Source organism: Nuphar pumila, chromosome 3 (genome assembly GCF_984573655.1).
Source record: "Nuphar pumila chromosome 3, dmNupPumi1.hap1.1, whole genome shotgun sequence".
NCBI lineage: Eukaryota > Viridiplantae > Streptophyta > Magnoliopsida > Nymphaeales > Nymphaeaceae > Nuphar > Nuphar pumila.
In genome coordinates this window covers 29,756,368-29,768,025 of record NC_143251.1, presented here as the reverse complement: position 1 = coordinate 29,768,025, position 11,658 = coordinate 29,756,368, and positions in this window count along the sequence as shown.

Here is an 11,658-nt window from a genome sequence, read left to right as displayed (position 1 = left end):
CAACCATTTAAGCAGAATATCATTTTACACATGCTTTCAACCATACGTTCATATCACGAATTGATTCAAAAGCGAATACTAAATTTATGCATGATCATAATTGCATAACACGAATAAATTTAGAAACAAATACTAACTTTATGCATGGTCACATTCGCATAACACAAATAAGTTTATAAATAAATACTAACTTTATGCATGGGCAAATAGATAGTGCATGCACTTACCAATGTGAAACAATAGTTCTTTCATGCATGAGTGACTTTAACTTTATTTAAGTTTTTTTTTTAAATGATGTATGTCATGACAAAGCTAATGCATATATACTTGTTGTTTCACTACTTAGCCCCTTTGTGTACTAATATAGACTTAACCTAGATCATGTCAATAGCTTGGGTGGGGTGTTTTCAAATAAGTTGTGGCTTAACTCTGGCAAGACACATTTCACCAATCGTGGGTGAGAGATGACCTTGTCGAGAGAGAGCTCCCAACACCTCTAACCTGATATATTAGACTTCACTCATGAGTTATTTACTTGCCACCCTGCGGCTACTTTGGAGGTTTCTCTTATCTCAGTGGTTGGGGAGAAGCAACCTTCTGTGCTTAAAACTTGGTCTCATAGAGCCTAGAGTACCATTTATCCTCTCATTATAAGTATCGACAAAAGTAATGTTCAGATATTATTCTTTTATTTACATTAAATCTATTACTTTTCATGCACACACATAACAGGTCTATCTCAAGGATTCGTGCCTCTATTTTGGGCACTTTGATGCATGATTCAATGCCAGTATCACTTTCATGCCATGCATACTAATTGCAACACATTCACATTCATTTACATGTTCATTCATAGGCTTTGAATATGATTCACATCATGCATCTATATATTGTTATATGTCACACACTTCAATGCACATGCACTTGCAATTCAGTAAAAGTGTTCATTCAGTGGCATATAATAATAATTCATCTGATGACATGCTTATAAGAAATTTAGAACATGTATTTACATAACATTACATGGTAAAATTGCATGTTAACATGTCATTCACATCACTACATTAACATCAAAAGTTTATACTTTGCATAACTTAACCGATCCGTATTCGATTCGAGATCCGGTTAGGCAAGATTCACCTTATTGTTACAGTAACCACTATGATGTACATAGGGTGAGATCAATGCTCATCTTTCTATCATGAATGCTCTTTTTTGTCAGCTTTCATACGCCATAAACCATTCATAAAAATTCCTCATAATGAAGAAGTTATGAATGTTTTACCGGGTAGAGGTCAGTTCACATATACATAGGCAAAATATGTATATGTTAGCAAGCACATTTTATTTTTTTTGCAATTTGTAACACACTATCAGCACTTTGATATTATTATATATTTTTTCCTGCTGGGATTGCATCCAAGCAGTGTCTAGCCTGTGGCAGGCCTGTAGTTTGCTGCAACCTAGTCACGGTGCACCAACAAGGTCGCACCTTGCTGGCCACGCGTTGCATATTGGCAAGATGGGGTCGAGCTAACCTTATCTTGTTGCAACCAATGAGGTACAACAGCTACTGCCCATCGACTAACACAACATCACTGATCTGCTGTGTTGTCAAGAAAACTGTGGCTTGCATCCTCACAAGGGCAACCGATGCACATATATATATATATATATATATATATATATATATATATATATATATATATATATATATATATATATATATATATATATATATATATATATATATATATATATATATATATCTTTTTTGAGACTGAACAAACCTAATATAAAGCAAAGATGGGGATTTAGTTGCCCTCATGTACGGACTGATGAACCCTTAAAGTCGACTATAACCATTTATCTTTTGTCTACAAATTTGGTTTAACTCGAACTTCCTTCAGTTTATTCTAGTTTGTGCATCTTTTGTTTGAAAAAAAAATGTTTTCTAAGTATTGTTTCTTATTTAGAAAAATCATGTTTAGATAGATTTTGCTTATGGTGTGTTTGATATTCCTTGCTTAGACTAACCAGAGTTGGGGTAAGGTAGAAGGGAAAATCACATTATAGAATCCACCATTAAAGTGTTTGTCTGTGCAGGTCGAACAATAAACCTTAAAAATTAAAATCAGCCTAAATAATTTGATGATTGAAAATAGTGTATGAATGCCTATTTAATTCATGGAATTCTATTTACAAGAACCAGTCGTCATTGTTTCAATCATAACTCTTTGTTTTAGTATTGAAACTCTGCATGTAATAGCGTGTTGAAAAGATATCACACACGCCTACAAGTTTAGTGTTCAGCTTTTTTTCTGATTCCAGTGTCTAATCTAACAAAATGCCCTGGAATAGAGTGAATAGTTCTGCGTGTCATTGTTGAGGATTGTACCAGTCCAACCCATTGATTGAGTCATATCTAAGTCATACAACCTCCAATCAAATTGATTTTTATTTTCTTGGACCTATGACCAAATTCTATAAAACTTTTGTGTTTAAAGTTTTGGCAGATTCTTTAAGAATCAGCCTCGTTTTGGTCTGTCCCAACTGGGCTATTTTAGAGGTGCCAGATTTTAAAACCAGTCCACTGTCCTAGTGTGAGAATTGTTTCTCGGCCTCCTATGGTCATAAAATTACAGACCTAGGTTCGTTATAAAGGCAAAAGTGTGTCCTACAATTCTTGTGTTGCTACCTTTGGCCAGTTAAGCATGTAACTAGACCATGGATAGAATCTTATCAAAACCTAGTTTACCTATTTTTAGCTGTTGTGCAAGCAGTTCCAATTGGATTTTGGATCGTGGATCAACCCACTATTGAATCCACATCATTTTGGTATCAAAGCCTCATAGTAAGATCCATTCTGATGCTAGAGTATTCTTGGGTTTTTTGCCATGTCTGGACAATTGAGTAGCCATGGTCAAGGTGAACCTAACCTCAAAAATGAAAATTAGGACCTTAAGTATGAGAATCGTGACTTGCGGCTTATATGAGTTAACCAAGGAGAGAAAAAGGTGATCCGAGCATAGCACACATGGATCTCAAAGAGGTCATGACACTAGCTTATATGATTCAAATAGTGAGTTTGACACACATAGGCAAGTGTATTTTGATAGAAATATGAACCAGCCTAGGAGATCGAATTAGAAAATCAGAGTTAAGTTCAAAATCCCTGAGTTCAATGGATCTAGTACCCCTGAAGAATTCTTAGGCTGGATAAGCAAGGTTTGAGAAATCTTAGAGTTTAAGGAGGTTCCCTAAGAAAGGCAAGTTGGGTTAGTCGCCCTTAGGTTAAAGGATAGTGCTATAACTTAGTGGAGACAACTCAAGTAGACCCACAAACATCAGTGCCGTGCACCTATCAAGCATTGGGAGCATATAAAACAAAAGTTGTGAGCTCAGTTCCTTCCTCTCAATTATCATCAAGAGTTATATCAGAAATACCAAACTCTAAAGTAGGGCACGAAGTTAGTTGACCAATACACTGAAGAATTTCATGATTTAGTTGCTAGGAATGATATATGCGAGAGCGAAGATCAATTAATGCCCAAATACATTTGGTGGACTATGTTTTTATCTGCAGGATATGTTAAATTTTGTTGACTGTTGGACTTTGTCAGAAGCTCATGAGTGAGCTAGACAATGAAAAAAGTCTTTGCAAAGAAAGGCTTTAGGTAGGGTTGGTAAATCGGTAAAGACTACTATCCACGCACCAGTGGCCCCAAATAGTAAGATTGTTCTACCCTACTAACAACTCAATGCCACTACTCATCCTAGGACAACAAGCCAGAATGTGATAGGTTCATCCTAGTCTAGGATGACTAGTTCAGGTGTCCCTATTAAGTATTATACTTGTGGAAAATTGGGTCATAAATCCACTGAATGTCATGAAAAATCATTGTTTACTGAAGATATTCATGAGGAAGAAGACTCAGGATTTGATCTAGAGTCTGATCCTATATATGATATAGAGAATGAAGAATTTGAAGAAATAATTGAAAAGATCCAAGACAAGGGTTTGCTACTTCCCGATAGAGGAGAGACACTCATTTTGAGGAGAGTGTGTTTAGCCCCTCGATAGGATACAAACGATAGATGGCTTAGGACCCACATCTTTGAGTCTGCTTGTAGCATTGATGATAAGGTTTGTAGATTCATTATAGATTCAGGGTGTTGCGAAAATGTTATTTTTGTAGAAGTCATATCAAAATTAAAGTTGGGAACTAGAACTCATCTTAGACCTTATCAAATGTCATGGCTCCAAAAGAGCATAGATGTCTGAGTTAATCGATAGTGCTTGGTTAAGTTCTCGATAGGAAACACCTACTTTGACCAGGTTTGGTGTGATGTGCTCCCCATGGATGCGAGCCATTTGATCTTAGGGAGACCCTGGCAGTACGATAGATCAATCATACATAATTGTAGGTCCAACACATTCATTTACATGCGAGGGAAAGAAGATACTGTTGTTACCTTCTAAGGATTTACTTTCATGATCTTCGACCTCATCATCATCAAAACCATCAACTTCCACATCTCCATCTCCATCTGCCACCCTCAAATCCCGCCCTACTTCCACTAAGAAGTTTGCTCCTAAGATTAAGCTATCTAGTGTGTTCATGGCAAGACATGAACTTTAGGAAGCCTTAGAACAGACCAATGTCTGTTATGTTTTATTATCTGTAGATATACCTGCTAGTAAGTCTAGTCCTTCATTTGTTGACCCTAGAGTGTCACCCTTGTTGGAAGAGTTCCAGGATATTTTTCCTGAAGAGCTTCCAACGAGATTACCCTCACTTAGAGATGTATAACACCATATATATTTTCACCCAGGTGTGATCTTACCTCATGCCCATATTATAGAATGAGTTCTACAGAGTATGAAGAACTTTGTAGACAAGTAGAGGAGCTTTTGGCTAAGGGTCATGTTAGAGAGAGTCTTAGTCCTTGTGTGGTTCCTACTTTGTTACTGCCAAAGAAAAATGATACTTGGAGAATGTGTATTAATAGTCAAGCTATTAATAAGATTACTAAGTATAGGTTTCTCATTCATAGGTTAGATGATCGGTTAGACTGGTTGACAGGATCTAAAATATTTTCTAAACTAGATTTAAAGAGTGGATATCATCAAATTCGAGTTAGGCCCAGTGATGAATGAAAAATTGCTTTTCAGACTCATAATGGGCTCTATGAGTGGCTTGTGATGACCTTTGGGTTATCCAATGCCCCATCTACTTTCATGAGGATCATGAATCAAATTTTTAGATTGTATATAAGAAAATGCCTTGTGTATTTTGATGATATTCTCATTTATAGTCAAAGTGAGTATGAGAAAATACATTTAAGATTAGTTTTTTACATGCTTAGGAAAGAACAATTATATGCCTCTGCTGACAAGTGTGAATTCCTTACTATTGAAGTTTTATTTCTAGGATATGTTGTGTCTACAATGGGGATTTCTGTTGATTCATCCAAAGTTGAGTTAATTACAAATTGGCTAGTGACAAACTCTATCACTGCGGTTAAGAGCTTCCATGGATTAGCTTCTTTTTATAGGAGGTTTATTCCATATTTTAGTAGCCCGATTAACAGATTGCATAAGGGGAAAAACTTTTCAATGGAATCCCGAAGCCCAAAAGTCCTTTGAACTTTTAAAATCTCATTTGTGTTCTACATCTGTCCTGATTTTGTCTAGCTTCGAACTTGCTTTTAAATTGTCTTGTGATGCTTCTAGCATGGGCATAGGTATTGTTTTAAGTCAAGAAGGCAAACCTATTGCCTACTTTAGTGAAAATTTGAATGATGCTAAGTTGAAATATAGTACCTATGATAAAGAGTTCTATGCTATCATTAGGGCTTTAATGCATTGGCATCATTATCTGGTGCATAAAGAATTCATCTTGCATACTGACAATGAAGCATTAAAATACATCAATAGTCAACATAAACTAAATGCATGTAGAGCCAAATGGGTTGAGTATTTATAAGAATACAATTTTGTTTTAAAACATAAAATTGGAAAATACACTATGGTAGCTAGTGCATTAAGTAGAAAAAATTCTTTACTTTCTACCATGAAATTGTCTTTCTGGAGTTTTGAAGAATTTGCTTTGTTGTATGCCAATGATAACTATTTTTCAAAAATTGTTAATGAAATACATGACAATAATAATGATGAATTCTCTTTAGTTGATGAATTTTTATTTAAGAAAAATGTACTTTGTATACCTGATTATTTCCTTAGGATTAGACTATTTTAGAATTACATAATGAGGGTCATTTTGGTAGGGATAAAACCATGAAATTAGTTTCATTAACTTATTTTTTGCCATATATGAGGAAGGATGTGAATAGGTTTGTAGAAAAATATCATACTTGTCGTATAGCAAAAGGTAATAGCATAAACGCCAGGTTATATTTACCTTTACCTATACCAGAGAAACCTTGGCAAGATATAACCATGGATTTTGTCTTGGGATTACCTAAAACTTCATATGGATTAGATTCTATTTTTGTTGGAGTAGATAGGTATTAAAAAATAGCTAGGTTCTTACCCTGTAGGAAAGCCATGGATGCTTCTCATATAGCAGATTTATTTTTTAAGAAAGTCTATCAGTTGCATGGTATTCCAAAGACTATCACCTCAAATAGAAATGTTAAGTTTGTGAGACATTTTTAGAGATAGCTATGGAAAAAGCCAGGAACTTCATTATATTTAGCATTGTGCATCATCCACAAACTGATGGTCAAACTGAGGCTGTGAATAGGTCGTTAGAAAATTTATTGTGAGCTTTAATTGATGACAAACCTAAGTCCTAGCCACATATCCTTCCTCAAGCTGAATTCACATATAATAAGTCTGTGAATCGATCTATTGGTTTTTCTATTTTATATGGTTCTAATCCATTTTCTCCTGTGGATTTAGCTCAGATTTCTGTGATTGGTCCTATTTTAAATTATATACAAGATCATATTTATTTTCTGTAAGATATTCATGAACAGATACATTAAAAGCTACAAGAGAGTATTGGTAAGTACAAATCTAGTTATGATAAGAAGCACCGACAGGTAATCTTTAAAATTGAAGATCTTGTGTAGGTTACTTTAACTAAAGAAAGATTGCCAAATTATATGCATGGTAAATTAGCACCTAAGTGCATTAGTCCCTGTGAAATTACTAGCATTATTAATGATAATGCTTACAGGGTGAAGCTACCATCCCATTTCAAGACTTTGGACGTGTTTACTGTCAAACATTTAGAGCGGTATCATGGCGACATGCTTAACGAGGACCCGACTCCATGGATAAAGCCTTTTTAACCTGGGGGTATGATGTAGAGCATTCTGATCACCATCACATTGAAGATGAGTTGGATGTGAATCCAACTCTACAAACTCAATATGGAATAAGGTACCCTAGAAGATCCAATTCAAATATGGACTATTGGGTCCAAATGGATTGTAGCGGTAAAACTGTCATTATGAATCTTATTTCTTGAGAATTTTGACTTCTATTTTCTCAAACAATACATTTATTTTGTGATTCCATTTTTGTGAATGTTAAAATCATTGTTGTATTTTTCTTTTTTTCTTTTTATTTTTAGGTGTTGGATTCTACGAATCCGGATAATTATGGTGTCCATTAGGATTTATTTTAGGCACTAGAGGGTGTATGGGGATATTTGGGCAGATTTTATATTTTTTGCAATTTTTATTTTCAGATCTAAAGTCACCTAATTGGTTTTTTTGAGATCCAGTTTGCAAGTATTAGATCTTGCAAAAGATCCAATACCTCAAAGTTGGATCCATATTGGCGCCCTTAGAGCTGGACCAATATGAACCCATTTTAAATCACCTATGACCAGCCCCAAAAGTCATGGAAGGTGAGTTATGAGGGTCCCAAAAATCATGAAAAGGGGTTGAAAGCCCTTTTGAAAATTCGTGTAGGCCCTTTATTATTTTTTACTGTTAAAAAATATGTTTTACGAGATATTTAAAATTGAGCCTTCCCATTGGCCACATTGGAGGTGGCCTTGGAATCATTCTCCTCACATTAACTCAGCATGGGTTGAGTTTTAAGTCCTGTGGAAAAATCATGCAAGACAATCTTCTTGTTCTGTTAGAAAAAAAATTGGTGAAGTATCAACAATGTAGCAGTCTCCTACCTTGGATGAGTTCTTCTGAAGATTTGCTGCAGCCAAACCTTGGTGCAGATAGTAGCTGCTATTGAGGAGTGAAGGTTTTGTTGTTGTGAGACCTAGCCTCATCGTGTGAACCTTGTTGTTGTTCAAGTCCCTGCTGCGAGTCCTTGTGAGCTGGAACCTTGTTGTTGTCATTAGTCTAAGAGCTTCATGATTAAGTTGTGTGACCTTCTGCTTCTCACATTATTGAGTTTTTTTTTTTTTAAAAATTACCAGATGTGGGGTGGTTCTATTGTGACCAACCTGTCCCAGCCTTCCTTGTCATCTCCTTTGAGCTGTTATCCATTGCCATTCATCCTCTTGAACTAAACTGTCATTGCTAGACGTAGTTTGTTGGTGTGGCCGTGAACCCCTAAAGTCGACTAGAACTATTTATCTTTTTTCTGCAAATCTGGTTTGACTAGAACTTTATTCAATTTATTCTAGTTTGTGCATCTTTTTTTTTTGAAGAAATTTTTTTTTTCTAAGTATTGTTAATTGATTAGAAAAATTTTGTTTAGATAGATTTTGCTCATGATATATTTGATATTTCTTGCTTAGACTAACCAGAGTTGCGGTAAGGTGGAAGGGAAAATAACATTATAGAATCCACCATTGAAGTGTTTGTCTATATAGGTCAAATAGTAAACCTTAAAAATTAAAATTGGCCTAAATAATTTGATTATTGAAAAAAGTGTATGAATGCGTATTTGATTCACAAAACTCTATTTACAAGAACCAGTCATTGTTGTTTGAATTATAACTCTTTGTTTTAGTATCAAAACTTTGTGTATAATAGCTCGTTTGAAAGCTATTGCACACGCCCACAAGTTTTATGTTCAACCCTTTTTCTAATTTTGGTGTCCATTTTGGCAAAAATGCTCCAGAACAGAGTAAACAACTTTGCATATGATTGTTCAGAACTGTATCAGTCTGACATATTGATTGAGTTGTATCTGAGTCATACGACCTCCGATCAACCTGATTTTTGTTTTCTTGGACCCATAACCAAATTCTTTAAAACTTTTGTGTTTAGAGATTCAGCAGATTCTGATGTAGAGCATCTTGAAGATCCACGCATTGAAGACAAGTTGGATTTATTTCTGACTCATCAGATCCGATCTGGGATGCGATATTTGGCAGAACCAATTGTACAAGACTATTTGGGTCCAATTGGATCTTTGTGTACCTAGATTCAGTTTGAATATCATGTTCTAATTTTTGGGATATTTTGTTTGTTTCTCAAAAATTGTATTTATATGTTTGATTCCATTTTGTATATCCGAAATCATTGACTTTTTATGTATTTTATTTTTTTTCCTTTTTTCTTTTTTTTAGGTGCCAGATTCTACGGATTCGAATAGTTCTAGTGCCCTGTAAGATTATTTTGCGACACTAGAGGGTGTATGGGGTATTCGGGTAGTTTTTATTTTTTATCGCTATTTTATTTTAATGCATTTTTTAGCAGGATCCAGATTGTAGAAAGTTTGGATCTTGCCCAAGATCCAAACCACATAGGATCCATTTGGCACCACTTCAAGTGGACAGTCCTGACCCTCATTTGAATCCCAATTTGACTAAAAAAGTTAAATGGTTATTGGAGGGTCATAATAACCCTTTTCAAATGTTGCAAACTCATTGGTCCAAGAAGATGTGGCACCTCATTGGGCCAGTGAGAGGTGAGCCTATTGTCCATATGTATTTTCATTGGGCCAACTTAAGGTGCAATGAGAGTTAAGATTTGTTTGTAATATGCTCTCTCATTAGCTTCAACGGAGGCTGACTCTCACGTGGCCAATGAGGAGCCTTGCTCCTTTTTTAGCCCCTTAAATCTCAGCAGAAAAATGGTGAAGGGTGTCTTTTGGCTTCTATCTTTTGAAAAAGAAATTTGAAAATAGTGTGGGAAGAGAATGTTTGAAGGGTAAACATAGACTTTGTATTTTGACAGTATCTCCTTATATACTGGTCCAAATTACATGATCTTTAGCTTGTTAGAAAGCTAAAATTCTGCTCTACAAGTTTGTTGTTTACCATTTGGCTTGATTCAGCTCTGTAAAACCACTAAAGTCCCTAACAAGTTGTCTGTTGGCAGCATCAATGAAGAAGGTGATGCAAAGCCTTGTATGGTTGTGTGTGTGAGGGTGCTACTGGTCGTGTGATCAAGGTTTGAAAACCATGGTGCTGGTGTTTGAGACGTTAGAGACGTCAAGCTGATCGCGGTCTGCCATTGAAGCTTGTGTTCATTTCGTGACTGCAAAAGAGATAAACAAACTCTACTCCTATTTTTCTCGTGTTTGAGTTTTGCGATTTCTGTAACTTATGAGTGATTGTTGTTCCTGATTATTGTAGCCTACAAAAGAAACTTGTTATGCTTATTGAATGAAAGTCCTAAGGTTTTATGTTAGTGAAAGTTTTCAAAATTCATTTTAGGGTTCTGCAACTTGTGGTTTGCTTATACTCGGTTTCTGTTGAGAAACACGTTATCTAGTTCTCGAGTTGTCTGAAATGACTCTAGAGAATCAATCATATCTGCCTGGATATTGGTCGTATTCAAACATTTTTTAGCTTGTTGAAAAGCTAAGACACTGACCTACAATATTATTGTTGATGTCGTTGCCTGACTCATCCATCTGTGTCCTTAAAAATTGTTGTGAAGTTCCTAATGGATAGAACACTTTTATACCCTATCCAGTATTGAACATGTCTGATAGTGTCCTGTATTTCTCAATTATTTTTTAATTCCTTGCATGAAATCGTGATTAGTTTGTTTTTATGAAAAGTTAAGACATGGGTCTATAACTTTCATGTTTTCTGTTTTTGTTTAATCATCTCATAAGTTACTCAAAAGTCGTGATCTTTTTGTGTCTGTCACAAAGTCGTGAATCAAAAATCCTGTTTTAGAATCCTGACTAGGATTTTGTGTTTCTTGAATATCCTGATATTCCCTATGATATTTATAAATTTTAAACTTGATTTAGTTAGCTAACATCTTGCTTAATCTTATTGCTATTCTGAGTTTTACCTGATTCAATCGTCTGAATGCCTAAAATCCATGTTAGTTTGATTGCATGTTTAGAACTTTAGTTCGCATGTTACAACAGTTAGAACATAATGTATCACAAATTCAAAAATTTGTAGAGACTAGTAGGAATATCCGAAAAATCCAAACTTTGGCTTTCTGAAAAAGTCTCGATTTGGCCTTTCAATCTTCTATTTGGAGTTTTCTAAAACCCTATCGTCAGAGGGTTCAAAAACTCTCTCAAACTGGTTGCCTGCCAAATTCAGACAATCTGTCGAAGACCAGTCTTAATGGTCCAGTCCCGCATCCGTGGGTTGAAGAGATCAGATCCAATTCCTGTGGTTTTGAATTCATTGGAAAGGCATGTGAGTTACACAACCTTCTCCTTTGGATCATCTCTGTCTCAATAGAGCACTTGGGTCCCAAAAGGTCCATTTTCCAAAGTCCCATTCGGAC